At 39.2% G+C, this 18533-nt stretch overlaps 1 pseudogene across 1 annotated transcript in view; it reads left to right on the plus strand.

Annotated features, from left to right (window-relative positions):
• The window catches only part of LOC148779379 (ABC transporter G family member 39-like), a 69094-nt pseudogene extending 51101 nt beyond the window's left edge, over positions 1 to 17993 (plus strand). The window contains exons 8-22 of the transcript XR_016046179.1: positions 10629 to 11021; positions 12364 to 12645; positions 12840 to 13156; positions 13312 to 13468; positions 13606 to 13709; positions 13786 to 13963; positions 14067 to 14165; positions 14294 to 14402; positions 14549 to 14872; positions 15342 to 15661; positions 15791 to 16008; positions 16131 to 16358; positions 16656 to 16827; positions 16925 to 17179; positions 17531 to 17993. The product of XR_016046179.1 is annotated as an ABC transporter G family member 39-like (transcript). The remainder of the gene's footprint in view (positions 1 to 10628; positions 11022 to 12363; positions 12646 to 12839; positions 13157 to 13311; positions 13469 to 13605; positions 13710 to 13785; positions 13964 to 14066; positions 14166 to 14293; positions 14403 to 14548; positions 14873 to 15341; positions 15662 to 15790; positions 16009 to 16130; positions 16359 to 16655; positions 16828 to 16924; positions 17180 to 17530) is intronic.
• The last annotated feature ends 540 nt before the right edge of the window (positions 17994 to 18533 follow it).

The raw sequence follows: 18533 nt of genomic DNA on the forward strand, positions 1-18533 counted from the left end.
AAGCCCAAATGATTTCTTCTTTTTTTTTCCTTTTTATTTCTCCCCTGGGTCCCTTTCGGATGTTCGGCCCAGCAGATTTTATTTTATTTTATTTTTTGAAGAAGAAAATGACGATAAAAGAAGAGGAGGAGGAAGAAGAAGAGTCAACGATGTTTTTTTTTTTTGGCATTTCGCTTTAAGACTATGTAAGGATTTGATCATCTTTCCCTTATCCAGGTAGTAGGGAGGTTCTAATATCAGCCATCCTTTGATATCCCTTGCCCCAGGTTGGCATCGAATATTTCTTTGACAATGGTCATCGAGCTCCCTTTGGATTTATCTATTGAATTGCCCCACTTGATCCTTGATTTTGGGACTAATAATTACTCTTAGTTTCCTAATCCCTTACATGGATGGATAAGCTCATTAGTTATTCCCCGTTAATGGGATAATTTGTATTACTCATTAAGCGTTAATGCCTTTTGAAGTTTGAGGCGTGAATGCCCTATTTGGTTTCTTGCAAGGGGTGATCACTCACCCAACTCCTTTTTTATTTTTTTTTCATTGAAGATTTTTTGCTCTTCGGAGGTTAACTCCGTAGTAGGCTCCTCCTCAGTGCTCGAGCTTGGAGGAGATTCTCGCAGGAGAAGAGTGACTAAGTTAACATTGGATGACCTTATGGCACGTTGGGAGTCTTCAAACAAGGGCTCAATCTCATTAACTGCCCCTGTTGTGCCCTCTTCATGAGAGGAGATTACCTCTATTTAGTAGTTTGATGGGGTTGCCCCTGCAGGGCTTTCTGTTCTGTTAGGAACTTGTTTTTCATGAGATGAACTTTTGTGATATGGGCGTACCCCAGTTATCGGAGTTGTGCTCCTGCCCTAGTTAAGCTCTAGAAATCTCTCCTCTTGAGGAGGTGACCCAATTTGGTCACCATATGGGTGGATCATCTAGGAAGTCTTGTGAAGACGGCCCAGGTGGGCCTCTTAGAATTTTTAGAAGGTCAACTTCTTTTGATAGTTGAGGCAGTAAGTCTCCTTGAAGAATTTTCTCATCTGCCTCCTCTTGAGTTATTCTCCCGGAATTAAGGTTTTCTTGTCACCATGAGTTTGGAACTCCACAGTTTCTTAGTCTTGGTTAAGCTTATGCTCGAGTTCACCTTGCTTTTGCGAGTTTGATTCATTATCATACATGTGTGTTCATTTATTATGTGAATTTAGAAGTACAGGTTGAAGGGATCATCTGCCCTAGTTTGATTACTGATGATGGGGACTTCTTGTACCTCTTTCGAGACTACATCTTGGAGTGGAATTCCACATGTGATGACCCTTTCTCGTAAGTTTTTTGGGTTAACTCCTGGGTGAGCTTATGCTCGTTTTGTTCTTCATCTACTAGACTGTCCAATTGATTTCTTCTTGTGCTCCAAGGCCATTGTAGCTGTTTTTCAGGTTTGAGTGCAGTTTGTGATTCTTCTGAGTTAATCAGATTGACATCAGAACTGTTTGTCGAGACATCTAGAGTTTCTATTTTTTCTCTACCAATCACCTCTTTCTTTTTAACACTTATCGTATCGTTATCAATGAGGTTCTGAACTCTATGCCTGAAAGCTCGACATTCTTCAGTATTATGAGCATAATTTTGATACCACTCACACCATCGAGATGTATCGCCTCCATGGAAGGGAAGAATCCTGGCTACTACAAGTAATTCTATGAGCCTTGCCTTAAGCAACGTCTTAATGACATCGGTCATAAGCTCATTAATGGGAGTGAATTCCCTTGGTGTGGAAGTCTGCATTCTCCATGTGGTAAAGTAAGTTTTAGTCCTTTCTTTTGAATGGTTTGTAGAAGGGTTGCTTTTCTTGATTATGTTCACCTCTCCTTCTTGAGAGGGTCTTTCGCCAGTCGAGTTATCAAAGACTATAGCCTCATCCTCCTTAGCCCGTTCATAATGCGCTACTTTCTCAAGTATAAGGTCAAACGAGTAAGGAACCGCCCCATTGCTGAAGAACATGACATATTCTGAAGTCATGTTCTCTAATGTCATTCTTACCTTCACAGATTTAGGGAGTGGGGTTTCGATGACTCGTGTAGCGGTCTCTCTGAATCTTGTTATAAATTCAAAGGGAGACTCGTTCGACTTTTATTTAGTGGATGTTAGCTCACCAAGGGTAATGGGTCTTAGCCCCGCCTGAATATTTCGTCAGGAATTGATTGAGGGTTATCCTTCATGAATCTCTGGTGCCACATCAAAGGCACCTCTGATAAGTCATGCGAAAACATGACCTTAAGTTGGTTGGGTAGGTCTCGCAACATATGGACCATTAATAAGTAGATGTTGATGTGTGCCTCAGGATCCTCTTTTCCAAAAAATTTGTTTATGAATTGTGGCATCACAAACGTTACTGGTAGATCTTCTAGGTGTCCTAGAGTTTCTTGTACATAGGTTTTAGGAGCTGAGAAGTCTCATATTCTCATTTCTCTAAAGAGTCTTGGAGGCATTTCATGTAGGTGAATTGAGACGTCGTTATAACCGTGACCTTGCTCTGCTGCATGGTCTGTTGAACCTGGATTTGTGGTATGTGGCTTGTATAGACTGGCTTTCCCATGTAGCGGGTTGCCTCAAGGATTGAGCCTAAGGACTATGTTGAACTTAGTGTGCCAGTTGTCGGATGGATAGCCAAGTAGTTGGCATGGTTTGAGCCAAGTAGTTGGCATGGTTTATAGCATGAGCTTCTGACCTAACCTGCTTGGATTGGCTACATTAGATGGTGTACCCTCGGTTCAACAGGTCTTTAAAGAATACATGCACCTTATGATTGTCTTGATACCGAGTTAGGTCAAAATTTTGACTTTTGCTAGTGCTGGGTTGCTTGGGTAGACTTTCTCTAGCTGTGTGTGAACCCACTTGCCCCCTAACTGGCTGATTACTACGACTAGAATTTAACTGGCTGATTACTACGACTAGAATGCTGGGCTGCTAATTGAACATTAGGGTTAACCCAGCTGGGATTGACTGACTCATACATCTAGACCGGGGTCTTACTCTTGGTGGGCCAACTAGATTTGAGGCTAACCCCCATGTCATGGAGGATTGCCCCTGGCCTAACCCCTTGACTGTTCAGGGTATTACGGCACTATTTAACCTGTTGGCTCGTGGCTTCCAAATGATTGCCCTGAGGGCGCTTGGACGGCTAGATATGGTTCCAAATGGGTTGAGACTCGATTCACTAACACGAGTGCTTTGGATTTGCGAGGGAGCACTATGACGATGCCTCTCGGACTGACTAGGTTCTCTAGATCTAGACTGGGTTGAAACCATAGGGTTGGACCTTGCTTTGCTTTGATCTTGGGTCATAACTCCTAAACTTGTGCTAGACTAGAAAGGTTGGACCTAGCTTGGGCATGGACTTAGATTAGGCTTGATGAACATATGTTTGAATCCCAAATAGAGGTGAGCCCAGTCTAAGTCTAGGAACAACTCTGAATCTAGACCTCAGAAAAGACCAGACTTGATGGATCTTGCTATACTCGATTGGTTTCAATTTGAACCTTAAGTTAAGATGAACCTAGTCTAGTTCTAGAGGAATCTCTATACTTAGACCTAGGCTAGGACCTAGACTGAGATCTGAACTAGATGGGTACGAGTCTTGGCTCGGACCGAGGAGGCACCTAGGCTTGAACCTAGGCGTGAACCCGGTTCGGACCTGGACTAGGCTAGCCACAAGCTTGAGTTTGAACTTAGAGGGTTGGTTAACAGACCGGTTGTTGACCCGAATTGGATGAAGGTTAGGTTAAGCACGAGCCTTGGCTTTGACCAAAAGGGGGCCTAGGTTTGGACCTAGGTGTAAACCTAGTTCGGACTTGGGCTAGGCAAGGCACAAGTTTGGAGTTAGACCCAGAAGGTTTTGAAAATCAAACTGGGTGTGGACCAGGACGGGATCAAGGTTGTGTTACCAAAAGGGGGCTTTGGTTCGGACCTGGGCTAGGCTGGCTACAAGACTGGACTTAGATACAAAAAGTTTCAGCTCGGACTAAAAGAGGATCCGGACTAAAATCTAGGACTAATCAATTGAGATATGCAAACAATGCACTCGAAAACTTTGCCTTAAACTATAAGTGGGCTCGGTCTGAGTGGGTTCCTTACTATTGAAATGCGGTTAGGCTGAGTAAGTCCCCACATAGGTCCTGGCCTCCTGTTATGGAAATCAACCAAGTCCTACTATGTGTGGAGTTGCTTTGAGGCTAGGGATTATGGAGGGGCGCTCACAATTAAAGTTACATAAATCTCAACCTCCTCGGCTCTCAATGCTATCTTTCCCTCATGACTGTTAGTGCAGGATTTTTGGAGTTTTCAAAAAATTTGTTGGTTTCCCGAGCTTCCCCAGTCCGTTGTGTGCAAGAGTGTGTAAAGAATCTTGCAAGTGAAAAGAAAAATAGCAAACAGGAAAACACACAATGCAAGAAAAAAAAAGGAGTGAGCACTTGGCACAAATTGTGCCAAGTGAGGTGTGCTTCGGATCAGGTTTTTGACCGACCAAAAGCATAGTCAGATGTGCTGGTAAGCAACGCCCAAGAAGGTATACAATTAATAAAAGTGGAACCAGACACAACCCGTGCCTAGTTGAGCGTGCCCCAAGTCAAGGGTGACTCGATCAGGGCACAATTAGATAGAGAGTACAGGTGACCCTGAATTTTATTTATTTATTTTTTAATGAAAATAGAAAGTAGTGGCAACTATCGAATTACAAGAAAATAAATGAAAAATAGAATTATTATTTTTTTGACAAAAAATTTTCTTGTTTTGGAAAGAGGGAGAGGCCAAAGTTGAATTTTATTTTTTATGAGAAGATTCTTTATTTATTTATTTTTCTGTGAAAATGAAATGACATACAAAAAAAAACTTTTATAGCAAAATTGATTTTTTTTTTTTTAAACCAAAGAAGCTTTAAAAGTTGTTTTTTCTATCTTGCAAAGCAAATTTTTCTTTTCCAAAAATGAAAAATGCCTCAAAATTTTTTTATTCTTTTTTTGAAAGCAAGATAGCATTTTGCCTAATTTTCAGATATGAGAAATGCCTTTAAAAAAAACAAAAAAAAAAATTGAAAGCAAGATTGCCTTTAAAAGATTTCTTTTGTTTTTTAGACAAAGATGCCTAAAACATTTGCTGATTTTTTTTTTTTTTTTAGGAAAGTGATTTTTTATTTTAAAAACTAGCGAAAGATACCTTTTTTTTAGTGGATAAGAAAGATGGCCTCAAACACCCACTCTTTTTCTCTCCCTTCCCCATTTTCTCTCCCTATTTTCTCTCAATCTCCCTTCCCTGTCCATCTCTAGCTAACTCTTTTATAAATTTCCTCTCAAGGGATTAGTTGCTATCTAAGTAAATCTCCTCTCAAGGAAAGAGTTTCTATCTATTCCCCAAAGTTCTCTTAACAACTCACACACCTCATCCCACTTAACTTAAAGTCACCTATTATTGATATGAAGAACTATGCCATGAATACCAAAGGAGAAAAATTATTCCATGAATATCAAAAAAAGATTAAAGCAGAAGAGACCAAAGAATGTTTTTGAACGTGAATACCAACGGTTAACAATTAACCCAAAGCGTTAACTATGGAATATCTCCAAAAAGAAAGCTCTACCTCTTAATCAAAAACTCTGCTTCTTTTAGTAAGATAAAAGAAAATGAATAAACAACAAGGAAACCTTACGAGGAAATAAAAGAAGACAACAACAAACTAAAACAAACAAGGAAACTAAAGTCAGAATCCCAAAAGAAAATATTTATGCCCTTCTCTCTCTTTCTCTCGGTCTAAAACTCACAAAAGTTCAAGGAGATTGAAATAAAATAGAAAACATTGAAATCTGAATAAACAAAGACACGCAGTCCCCCGAAACACAAGAAAATTATTTGGAACAGATCCAAGCCCTTAACAAGTTGGAGTAGGTAGAGAGAGAAGAAAATAGGAAGTTGAGTAGCCTCTTTTAATAGAGATAATCACGAACCCAAACAACTTTTTAGAAGTAGAAAAGAAACAGACACATAAAAATAAACATGCTCTTATCACAAAATTCAATGAGTAATCCTCTTTCTTTTTTTCTTTTTTTTCTACTTACAAACAAATATAATAATAAATGAATAAATAGTGAAAAGAAATACTAACGGAAAAAGGTAACAAAAACAAGGCATATGGACAATTAAGAAATATTAAATCTTATGGAGTGATAGCACCACTTATGCACAAGGCATATGGACAATTGACCATTCATATATAAATTTGTTACAATGTATCTACAGTGATAACCGTTCATAGTACCATGTTAACTATTTTGTTTACAGTGCAAATCAAATAGTCTTCATAGGAAGATCCATCAGATCCGTACTACAAACTGATTTTAAAAAAGTGATAGAGAGTGGGGAAAATCAAATTCTGATTTGAGGCTAGATCTACTCAGAAATGAGTAGATCCGCTCTCAGATCAATGGCAGAGTCAGCATCAATCCAAAAAGCAAGAAAGAATAAAATAAACATAAAATCCTAGATGTAACAAAATAACTAAAAAAATAAAAGAAAAAAAGAATGAGAAAAATACCTGGCCAGGCCAGTTGACCTTGCAAACCTGAGGCTTTAAAACCTTGCCCATATCAAGACCGGCTGAGTTTATGCCGTGTGTCCTCTTTTGTCTCTCTTCAACTTTTGACCAAGCCTTGGCTTGGTTGGATTTCTTGATCTAAGGGTGGCTTAGAGCTAGGGTTTTCCTAGGTCTTAGGTTTGCTAACCGGCTTTTTCTCTCTCTGGGCTCTCTATCTTTCTCTCTCTCCCTCTCTTTCTTTTTCTCTGAGCTCTCTCTCTCTAAGATTTCTTTTTTCTAGTTTCTTTCTCTCTCTAGATTTTCTAGCCTCCCATATCCCACCTCTCTCTCCCATCTCTTCCCTTTCTCTCCCCCTTAGCACGCTAGTTTCCTTTTCTTATAGACCTAATAGGGATGTAGATTAGATAACTATTAAGAATTATGAGATTTTTATGTGTAGAATGGATAACTACTAAAACCATGGGTGTGGAATGGATAACTTCTAAAAACTATGGGATTTACTAGGTGTAGATGACTAACTACTAAAAACTATGAGATTTGCTAGGTGTGGATCATAGGATTGGGACCATGGATTATGGTGGTCTATGGTTTAGGGGCCTTCTAAAATAGTGTGGTCCTAGGTTTTTCTAAGATTAGGAAAATCATGGAATTTTGTCAATTTTAAAAATAGGGGTGTCTACAGATTTATATCAATGTATGGGAAAGGCAAACAGTTCTAATCCCATTTCTTATTTCTATAGCTATTGTTTCACATTAGTGGAGCAGATAATGATATCAAAATCAGACAAAAAATAGGTGTGTTAAACACTGCTACATATTCAGCAGCATATGACCAATTATCTCATGCATTTAGGATTTGACTCAAATAATGAGATCAAATGATGTTTGATCCACTTATGCAAACCAATGGCATTCTAAGTAAGCCAATGACATCATAATGATATCAAAATGATATCAAAATCAGATAACAAATAGTGTGTTAAACACTGCAGCATATTCAGCAACATATGACCAATTACCACTTGCATTTAGCACCAAGATTTGACTCAAAATAAGATCAAATGATGCTTGCTCTACTTCTGCAAACCAATGACATTCTAAACAAGCCAATAACATCATAATGATATCAAAATCAGATAAAAACAATGTGTTAAATACTGTTGCATATTCAACAGCATATGACTAATTATCACACGCATTTAGCACCAATATTTGGCTCAAAAAATGAGATCAAATGATGTTTGAGCTACTTCTGCAAACCAATGACAGTCTAAGCTAGCCAATGACATCAAAATCAGATAACAAAATAGTGTGTTAAGCACTTTTGCATATTCAATGGCATATGACCAATTATCACACGCATTTAGCACCAAGATTTTACTCAAAATGAGATCAAATGATGCTCTATCTATTTCTGCAAGCCAACAATATTCTAAGCAAGCCAATGACATCATAATGATATCAAAATCAGATAAAAACCAATTTGTTAAACATTGCTACATATTCAGCAACATATGACCAATTATCACACGCATTTAACACTATGATTTGATTCAAAATGATATCAAATGATGCTTGATCTACTATTTCAAACCAATGACATTTTAAGCAAGCCAATAGCATCATAATGATATCACAATTAGATAAAAAATAATGTGCTAAGCACTATTGCATATTCAGGAGCATGTGGCCAATTATCACACACATTCAACACCAAGATTTGACTCAAAATGAGATCAAATGGTGCTTGATCTACTTCTGCAAACCAATAAAATTCTAAACAAGTCAATAACATCATAATGATATCAAAATCAGATAAAAAATAGTGTGTTAAACACTGATGCATATTCATCAGCATATGTCCAATTATTACACACAATGAGCACCAAGATTTGACTCAAAATGAGATCAAATGATGCTTGATCTACTTCCACAAACCAATGACACTCTAAGCAAGCCAATAACATCATAATGATATCAAAATCAGATAAACAATAGTGTGTTAAACATTATTGCATATTCAGTAGCATATGGACAAATCACTCACATTCAGCAACTCAAAATAAGAACAAATAGAGCTTGATCTACTTCTGCAAACCAATGACATTCTAAGCAATCTTATAACAACATAATATATCAAAATCAGCTAAAGAATAGTGTGTTAAACGCTACTACATATTCAGCAGCACATGGCCAATTATCACACACATTGAGCATCAAGATTTGACTCGAAATGAGATCAAATGATGCTTGATCTACTTCTGCAAACCAATAACATTCTAAGCAAGCCAATGGCACATTAATAATATCAAAATAAAAAAAAAAACAGTATGTGAAACATTGCTGCATATTCAACAGCATATGGCCAATTATCACTCACATTGAGCACAAGATTTGACTCAAAAAATGAATGAAGAGAGAGAGAGTAAGTTGCATGGTTCAGAATAAAGGTACAAACCAGCAGGATAATGAAATCTTCGTCAAGAAGCTCCGCGAGCGCATAGACAGGTATATATATATATCTATATCTCACACATGTTTGCTCTTCCTATCTAATGGTGGTTGGCTTTGGCTTTGGCTTTGCAGAGTGAATATAACATGCCGGAGGTTGAGATCAGATATGAGCAACTCAGGGTGGACGCAGAGGCTTACTTGGGAGGGAGGGCTTTGCCCACTCTCCTCAATGCGTGCCTACTCTCTCTACTACATGATTGTATTGGGATCAGAGAAAATACATTCGAACTTAAAAATCCTTGAATTCTTAAATTGTTCTCTTGAGAGACCTATAATGGCCTTAATAATTGAAAAGAAAAAGTATATAAATCGACCATATATTTTTAATACAAAGAGGTCAGAATCACTCTCATATGTCAGATTTTAAATGCAGTGATTATAAGCGTGTTTTGGACTAGACTTCAAGTTAAAAAAAAAAAAATATGACATCCAAATTGACATCTAATAACTAGGAGTAATTATGAATTCCACGAATGGTCTCACTTCGAACAATCGTGACCAAAAAAACCATTGGAATCACCTAAGAAAACATACAACTTTCTGCAATACCTGTGCTTTCAATTCCATATTCACTTAAGAGAGACATGTTGTTGGCAGAGCTTTATGAGTTTCCTGAAGTTGCTCAAGAGCAAGAAGAAGCCCGTGACAATTCTCAAGGGAATTACCGGAGTGATAAAACCCGGAAGGTGGATAGACAAAACTACTTCTCTCTCTCTTTCTCCCTCTCTCTCTCTCTCTCAAACAATGTGTGTTGGTGTGATGACAGGATGACCCTGCTACTAGGCCCTCCAGGGGCTGGAAAGACCACCCTCCTCTTGGCTCTCGCAGGAAAATTGGACAAAAGCCTCAAGGTGGGTTCACTCTTCCTACAATTTCATCTCCAAAATTTGGCACTTTTTAGAGAGAAAAAGAGAGAAACTTCAGTTCTTTGGGTGTGTTTTGACAGGTTTTGGGCAAGGTGACGTACAATGGGCACAGTATGAGGGAGTTTGTGCCGCAGAGGACGTCGGTGTACATCAGCCAAAACGATCTGCACATTGGAGAGATGACAGTCCGAGAGACCATGGATTTCTCTGCTCGATGCCAAGGCGTAGGAAACAGATATGGTTCGTCTCTCTCTAACAAACTCTATTTTTTGCTGCTGATTTTGATGGAATGCTCTGCTTAAAAGCCACCGGTTTTTGTAGCCGTTCTTGCGGAGCTTTCAAGGAGAGAGAAGGATCAATCCATAAAACCAGACCCTGATATTGATTTTTTCATGAAGGTAACATAGCAATGAAACGGACCTAACCCAGAAAGAAGTCATGGTATTAGCAGTCTCAATTCACCCACTGTTTCTTCTTCTTTTGTAGGCAATTGCATTGGAAGGACAAAAATCAAGCATCCTGACCGACTATATACTTAAGATTTGGCACCCCAAATAAGACACTCTCCTCTCCCTTTCTCCCTACAACTCAAATTTAGATTAGCATATTTGGGATATGTTAAAGAGAATGAGATGTTTTAGTGAGAAAATTAAGTTAGGAAGTGTGTGCAGCTGCTTGGGCTGGAGGTGTGCTCGGAGACCATGGTCGGGGACGACATGAGGAGGGGGATATCAGGCGGTCAGAAGAAACGCGTCACGACAGGAGAGATGATGGTAGGGCCCTCGACTGCTCTGTTAATGGACGAGATATCAACAGGGCTCGACTCCTCCACCACTTTCCAAATCGTAAACTGCCTCCGACAATTTGTTCATGTCTTCTCTAGAAGCCTTGTTGCCTCTCTCTTGCAACCGGCACCGGAGACTTATGATCTCTTTGACGACATCATCCTTCTCTGTGAGGGACAGGTTGTGTACCATGGACCGAGAGAATCAATTCTCGACTTCTTCCACATGATGGGATTCCGATGTCCCGAAAGGAAAGGAGTAGCCGATTTCTTGCAGGAGGTAAAACCTCTCTCTCTTACTGCAAGAGTTTCAATTGCCTCTCATTCTCACTTAACCCGTCCTATTGTTAAGGCAACCTTCTGTATCCGTCTAAGAGTTTACAGTCTACATATAGAATGACTTTCAATCTAGAATCTTGCACCACAGGGACTGAGAAACCAATGATGTGTCTGAGAAGCCAACGAAACTATTACAGACACTATGGTCTTTCTACGAGTCATGACTTTTATTTTGTTTGGGTAAATCAGGAAGAAAGCCCGCTATCCATTTTTCATTAATAAAAGATAGGAAAAATTATATCGTACTATCTTATAACCCTACAATAAGATAATTGTGTCATGAAATAAAGGAAGGTTAAAAACATTTGGAGGCCTAGAGTGCCAAATGGTGGCCTCCGCAAAAACTGTAGCCTTTTTGACAAGCACATCGACCACCAAATTAGCCTTACGGTAAACATGGCAAATGAACCGCGAATGATTCTCATAGCTTTCAACTCAACTTATTTTGCTTTTAAACATAAAACTTTATCCAGTGGTTAATCTACTTTTACTAAAGAGATGAGTATCCATGATTCAACACTTTGTGAACCTAAAGAGTTCCAATATTTTGGAACTCGGCATGGGCCCCGGAATTGGCTATTGCTACAGCCGAAGCCGAATTACTCAAGTGAGTCCAAGTGAACACGTGTAAGTAGTGCACACAGATAAAAGAGCCCTTAAAAAACCCAAAAAAAAGAAAATAAAAATAGGGAAAAACTCAAACTAAACTAAAAACAATATAAAATTTCAAAATAATCTAAAATATATATATAAAACAGGGACATAGAAATATTCATTTAAAAGTTAAGATATTCAAAATAATTCAAATATATATATATATATATATATATATAAAACCTTACTTTTTGGGTAGTTCAGTGGGGAAGGGATCCCCTACTTGTGGCATGAACAGAACTAAAGACATTATGTTGTTGTGCCTAGCCACCTTGACCCCTGGACTTCAGCCAAATTCCTAGAAAATATGAAAATCGAGCAAGAAAAACTCACAGATCATTGTCATACATCCAAATCACACAAACAGGATTTATACATGGATTCGCTATCGAATAAAATTATCATACTTTTTAGTTTCTCAATTACCCTGAGCTTTAACCGTGTACTCAGCTGAATTTTTGAACACTGAACAATACCTTAATAACAAAAAACTGGACTGTAGGACACCTAGAAAATTTTGAATCAGTGTAATTCCTAATATCTTCTGTCACTCTCATTTCTTGCAAGAGGTCCTCTCTCTCTCTCTCTCTCTCTCTCTCTCTCTCTCTCTCACTTGACTGCCAATACAGGTGACATCAAGGAAGGATCAAGAGCAATACTGGTTCGACAAGAATCAACGCTACAGATATATCCCAGTACAAGAATTTGCAGATGCATTCGAGTCCTTCCATGTCGGCAGGGAGATGCAATCTGGTCTCTCGGTGCCCTATGACAAGTCCAAGTGCCACCCTGCCGCCCTAGTTAGAAACAAGTATGGCCTAACCAAGATGGAGCTCTTCAAGGCTTGCTTTGATAGAGAAGTGCTCCTTATGAAGAGAAGTGCCTTCATCTTCATCTTCAAAGCTATTCAGGTCCAACCATTCACTCTTATGTTCTTTCTCTGGTTTCATTTTAGATAGATATATAGGAGGACAGATAGAGAAACAGAGAGAGGATACTAATGGTTTCTCTCTCTTTCCCTTGATATTGAATGAAAGAGTTGGTGAATCATACGGTTTATCTATGAAAATCATTCATTTGATGGACCTTGTATTGCTCTTCACAGATAGCCATTGTCGCTACCATGACTACGACAGTCTTCCTCCGCACAGAGATGGGAAACAAGACCTTATGGAATGGGTCCAAGTACATGGGAGTTTTGTTCTTTGGGCTCGTGAACGCGATGTTTAATGGTCTAGCAGAATTGCAAATGACGATAGTGAAGCTGCCTGTATTTTACAAGCAAAGAGATGCAAAGTTCTTCCCTGCTTGGGCCTATACTCTCCCCACATTTCTCATGAGGATACCCATCTCTTTACTGGAGTCCTTCGTATGGGTAGCTATAACCTATTACTCAGTTGGATTAGCACCAAACCCGAGCAGGTTAATTCATCCTCCTCTGCCCTACCAAAGCTCATGAATTTTATTTTTTTTAATTTAAATTAATCTTGTGAATTTTGTTTGCTCTTTTTGTCTTTCTTTTGTTAATTGTAATGTTAGAATTGACAATGAATTGCCTATGGTTTTCCTGTTTTCAGATTCTTTAGGCAATTCTTTTTGCTATTCAACCTGCATCGTCTTTGTCTCTCTTCCGCTTTATCGGGGCACTAGGTCGAAACCAAATCATTTCGAACACATTTGGAGCATTTGCGCTATTGGTGATATTTGTCTTGGGAGGCTTCATTGTCTCAAGAGGTAATGTATCATGGATGTAGTAACATTTGATTATGTACAATGTTCATATTGTAACTGTCTCTGCGCTATTTTGCTTTAGTTTATATTACAAAAGTATGCACACCATTATAAATAAATTATTATCCAAATTTTGGCAGAGGACATCTACAACTGGTGGAAATGGGGATACTGGTCTTCTCCTCTCATGTATGCTCAGAATGCTGTGGCTGTAAATGAGTTCCTATCAAATAGATGGATACAGGTTAACATGAAATACGCAAAAAATCCCTTTAAAACTTTTTTGGTTCATGTAGATTAGGATAAAAGAGTGCATGGAGGAACTAGCTAACTATCTTGTACATGTGCAATAGAATGGTGTCCACATAGGCCAGCTACTCTTGAAGATTCGAGGGATTTTCACTGAAGCAAATTGGTATTGGATTGGGATTGGGGCTCTCATGGGTTACAACGTCCTCTTCAACATCCTTTACACCTTAGCTTTAAAGTATCTTGACCGTGAGTACAACATTTCAATTTCACCTTTTGTTGTTTCTACTGTTAATTGATCGAAATGAAAAGAAGTTAATGGGAAAAAAACATAAATTGTTTCATTATGCAGCTCTTGGGAAGCCTCAGGCATCTATCACAGAGGATACATCAGAGGGGAAGCATGAAGACCAAATTAAGGTCAATGGACATCTGAATGGAAAAGTATTTGGTAAGTAGAGAAGTCATAGAGGGAGATATGCTCGTTTTCTCAACATCGAAAGTGTAGTTTGGATCCTATTACTTACCCAGAAAAATTTAAAAGGTCTCACTCTTTGTCATGTGTTTCTCTCCTTGTAGGAGACTCTACTACAACAAATGGAATGAAAGAGAAGAAAGGAATGGTGCTACCATTCAAACCGCTTGCGTTGGCCTTCAAGGAGATCAAGTATTTGTCGACATGCCAGCCGTATGCCAAGATCTTCTTGACCCAATTTACTAGTAGTAGTGGTAGAAGTAGTAGCAGTTAATAGTGGATACTAAAATGATCCTGATGATAATTATGTCGATAGCCCCCAAAAAAAAGATAGTGAACTGAAAGGCCTAGGTGTGCAGGAAATGAAGGCTCATGGGGAAGAACAAGACCGATTGCAATTGTTGCAAGGGGTGAGCGGAAGCTTCCGGCCAGGCGTGCTGACATGCCTGATGGGTGTGAGCGGAGCAGGGAAAACAACACTCATGGATGTCCTTGCCGGGCGTAAGACTGGTGGCTACATTGAAGGATCCATTTCCATCTCTGGCTACTCAAAGAAGCAAGAGACCTTTGCCCGTATTTCTGGTTACTGTGAGCAGAATGATATTCACTCCCCTAATCTCACTGTCCATGAGTCGCTTCTCTTCTCTGCCTGGTTGCGACTCCCAGCTGATGTCCAATCGCACACTTGAAAGGCTACACTCCTCAAATTCCAAATTTGATTGTCTTGTTTTTGGAAGTTCGGCAATGGGATTTGAACCTTGGACAATGTGTTGCAGCCCCTAATATCCTAACCACCAAGCAAAGCACACCAATGTAGAACAAATTCGATTATTGCACCCTTAGGAATAAGTATTAAGAGTTTTGTCTCTCCATTTAAAGCATCTAGGATTGTTCAATGGTCCAACACAAGAAAGACTATAGTGCTCGAAATTTTTCCTCAATCAACTCCATATCTTCCAAACTATATTGGACAGAAAATATCTAACTGGGATCTCTGCTAAATTAGCTATTGGCCTTTCCCTCGACTTAATTTTGGGCAGTGAAATTAATCCTGGTACAAAATCTCTAAATATTTCTACAATAAAGGGTCAAATTCTAGTTTCTTTTACGGAGTTGTATTTTCTTATAAAAAATGGAGCGTTGTCTAAGTAACTAGAAATTTATCATTGTGATACCCAGGCCTTTGTCGAGGAGGTAATGGAGCTGGTGGAGCTGAACAACCTGAGGGAGGCTCTAGTGGGCGTGCCAGGGGTCAATGGCCTCTCCACAGAGCAAAGGAAAAGACTGACAATTGGGGTCGAGCTCATTGCCAACCCCTCTCCATCATCTTCATGGACGAGCCTACCTCGGGGCTCGATGCTAGAGCAGCCGCCATTGTCATGAGGACTGTAAGAAATACAGTGGACACAGGCCGCACCGTGGTCTGCACCATACACCAACCTAGCATTGACATATTTGAGTCCTTTGATGAGGTATGTACTCTCTCACGCGTGCGCGCGCACACGCAGACAAACAAATACTTAGTTTTTGGAATTCTGCCTTTAATATGTTCTATCCATTCGTTCCTATGTAATCCTACAAACAAATTTTCATGTTCTCAGCTCTTCTTGATGAAACGAGGAGGACAAGTTATCTACGCAGGCCCATTGGGGACGAACTCACAACAACTCACCGACTACTTCCAATCAATCGAAGGTGTCCCCGAGATAACCTCAGGATATAATCCTGCAACTTGGATGCTAGAGGTCACCTCCATAGCCTCTGAGAATCGACTTCAGGAGGATTTCGCCAACATTTATGCCAATTCTCCTCTATATGAGTGAGTAGTTGCCTTAGTTCTTCTCTGTCTCTATGATGAAGTCACTCGTGATCCTCCCTTTTGATCTCCTTGGGAAATTTTAGTGTTTCGTCTTAAGATTACTACTTCCCCCATAATTGTAGGAGGAATATGGCATTGATTGAGGAGTTGAGCAAGCCAACACCAGGGTCTCAAGACCTACACTTCGAGACCCAGTTCTCACAGCCATTCATGGTGCAAGCTGTGGCCTGCCTCTGGAAGCAACACTGGTCCTACTGGAGAAACCCTCAATACAATGCAGTACGCTTCTTCTTCACCCTGGTAGCCGCCCTCCTGTTTGGCAGCATATTCTGGGACATGGGAAGCAAGATGTAAGCATTCTCTTCTTTCTCCATTTCTGGTCCAAAAGAAAAAATTATGATTGAATTGTCTCGCAAGTTTCAAATTTTTTTTTAACAATTTTCTTTATGCTTCCATTTTTCTCAAATTTTCCAAAGCTTTTTCTTAAAATTTAACTATAAAAACTAGCACTTGAGAATGTCTTCTTAAACTACCTAACCAAGAATGTTCAAGATAGATATTTATATTGCCTTCCATGCTAGTACTTTATGCATTCCAACTCACTGTTGTTCTAACGTCACTGTGCTGCACGAATGGTCAAAACATAGAGAGCAGCAACAAGACTTCCTCAATGCGATGGGTTCCATGTTCTCTGCGGTTCTCTTCCTCGGGGTGAATAATGCATCTTCAGTTCAGCCAGTGGTCGACATAGAGAGAAGTGTATTCTATAGGGAGAGAGCAGCTGGGATGTTCTCAGCCCTTCCATATGCCTTGGCTCAGGTATGAAACAAATTCAACAACTCACAACTTTGATAAAAAGAAAATACAGGTATATCTTTTGATGGCAATGGCAATGAAAGTGAAATGGTGTTTGTAGGTTTTGGTGGAACTGCCTTATGTGTTTGTACAAACAGCTGTATATGGGGTGGTGGTGTACTGTATGATCGGATTCGAGTTCACTTTGGCAAAGTTCTTGTGGTTTTTCTTCTTCATGTTCTTTACCTTCCTCTACTACACATATTACGGGATGATGACTGTGGCCTTAACTCCCAATGCTACTTTTGCCTCCATTCTTTCTTCTGCATTCTATGGTGTATGGATGCTCTTCACTGGCTTCTTGCTCCCACGCACTGTAAGTGAATTACACATCTTTCGTTTTCCTGGTTATTTAATTTAAAATATAATTGCTTCATATTTTCTTGAAACTAGGATTCCAATCCAGCCAACATAACTATGTTTTTTCCTTCAAAATATCATGTTGTATAGGTTAGCTCCAATAGAGGACCACATAAGCCTTCCTTGTATGGCTCTTTATTACTTTCATTAAACTTATGTCGAATGAAGTCTAAATTCTAAGTTCTTTCCAATTAACTTATAAAAAACAAAGGTCAAATGCTATGACATTAGCAAAATAGAGATAACAACTTCCATAACAATGTATAGATCATTTGTGAGAACTTCATGGCCATTCCCATGTTTGCAGAGCATCCCCGGCTGGTGGAGGTGGTACTACTGGGGGTGTCCCGTCTCCTGGACACTTTACGGTTTGATGGTGTCTCAGTTTGGAAATGTGACAAAGCAGTTGCTCACGTCCGAGGGCAACCCCGTACCGCTACGCGACTTCCTCAATGCTTCATATGGATTTGATTATGACATGCTGCCTTGGGTTGCCTGTGTTGTTGTTGGCTATGCCATCCTCTTCGCCCTTGTCTTTGCCTTATCCATTCGCACCCTTAATTTCCAAGCTAGATGAATGTTTCATGATCCTCTCATTCACTTTATTGTTTCCTTTCTTCTCCCTTTCATTCTAGAAATGACTGTATTCACAATTTTCTCGCATGTATTTATCCATTTTTCTCCCTTGATATAAAGTCAGGTGTATTTTGGCTTGTAATGTCCCATCTCAATTCAATGAAATATGATTGAATTTTTGTGTACTTGATCAAGATCTCGTTTCCTTTGTGCTTGGTTTCATTATATTATAATGATACGGTGACATAATATCACTCCCCTTCTTTAAATGTCTCAACCTGCATTCTTAAGAACATAAAATTCCTATTTGGTGTTGACAAAGAAAATTACCACCAGACAATAACAATAAACAATATCAAAGAAAAGAAATGACGAAATATTTTGTGTTGGAGATCATAGTCGACTCCCACGGTAGAGTAGAGTACACCCGTCGTCGCAAGACACCTGCCCAGGAGGATTCCTTTTCTATAAAATTTTGCAAAACATCATCAATTCACCCAGTGTTCTAAAACCATGGCAAACTCGGGCGAGTCTTTGGGTCCAATAACAAAGAAACAAAAAAAAGGAATAATGATAAAAATTTAGAAATGACATAAATCAAGCAATTCTGAAGGTGTAACATAGACCTAGATCATCCACCCACCAATCTCAATCTGTATCGACCAATTTTGATCTGGATAGACAAGTTTTAGTTGTTTAAATTCACAATATGAATAATAATTTAATCAAAAAAA

The sequence above is a fragment of the Amborella trichopoda genome, chromosome 12 (assembly GCF_054954075.1).
Source record: "Amborella trichopoda isolate Santa Cruz 75 chromosome 12, AtrichopodaSantaCruz75HAP2 v2.0, whole genome shotgun sequence".
NCBI classification, from domain to species: Eukaryota; Viridiplantae; Streptophyta; class Magnoliopsida; order Amborellales; family Amborellaceae; genus Amborella; species Amborella trichopoda.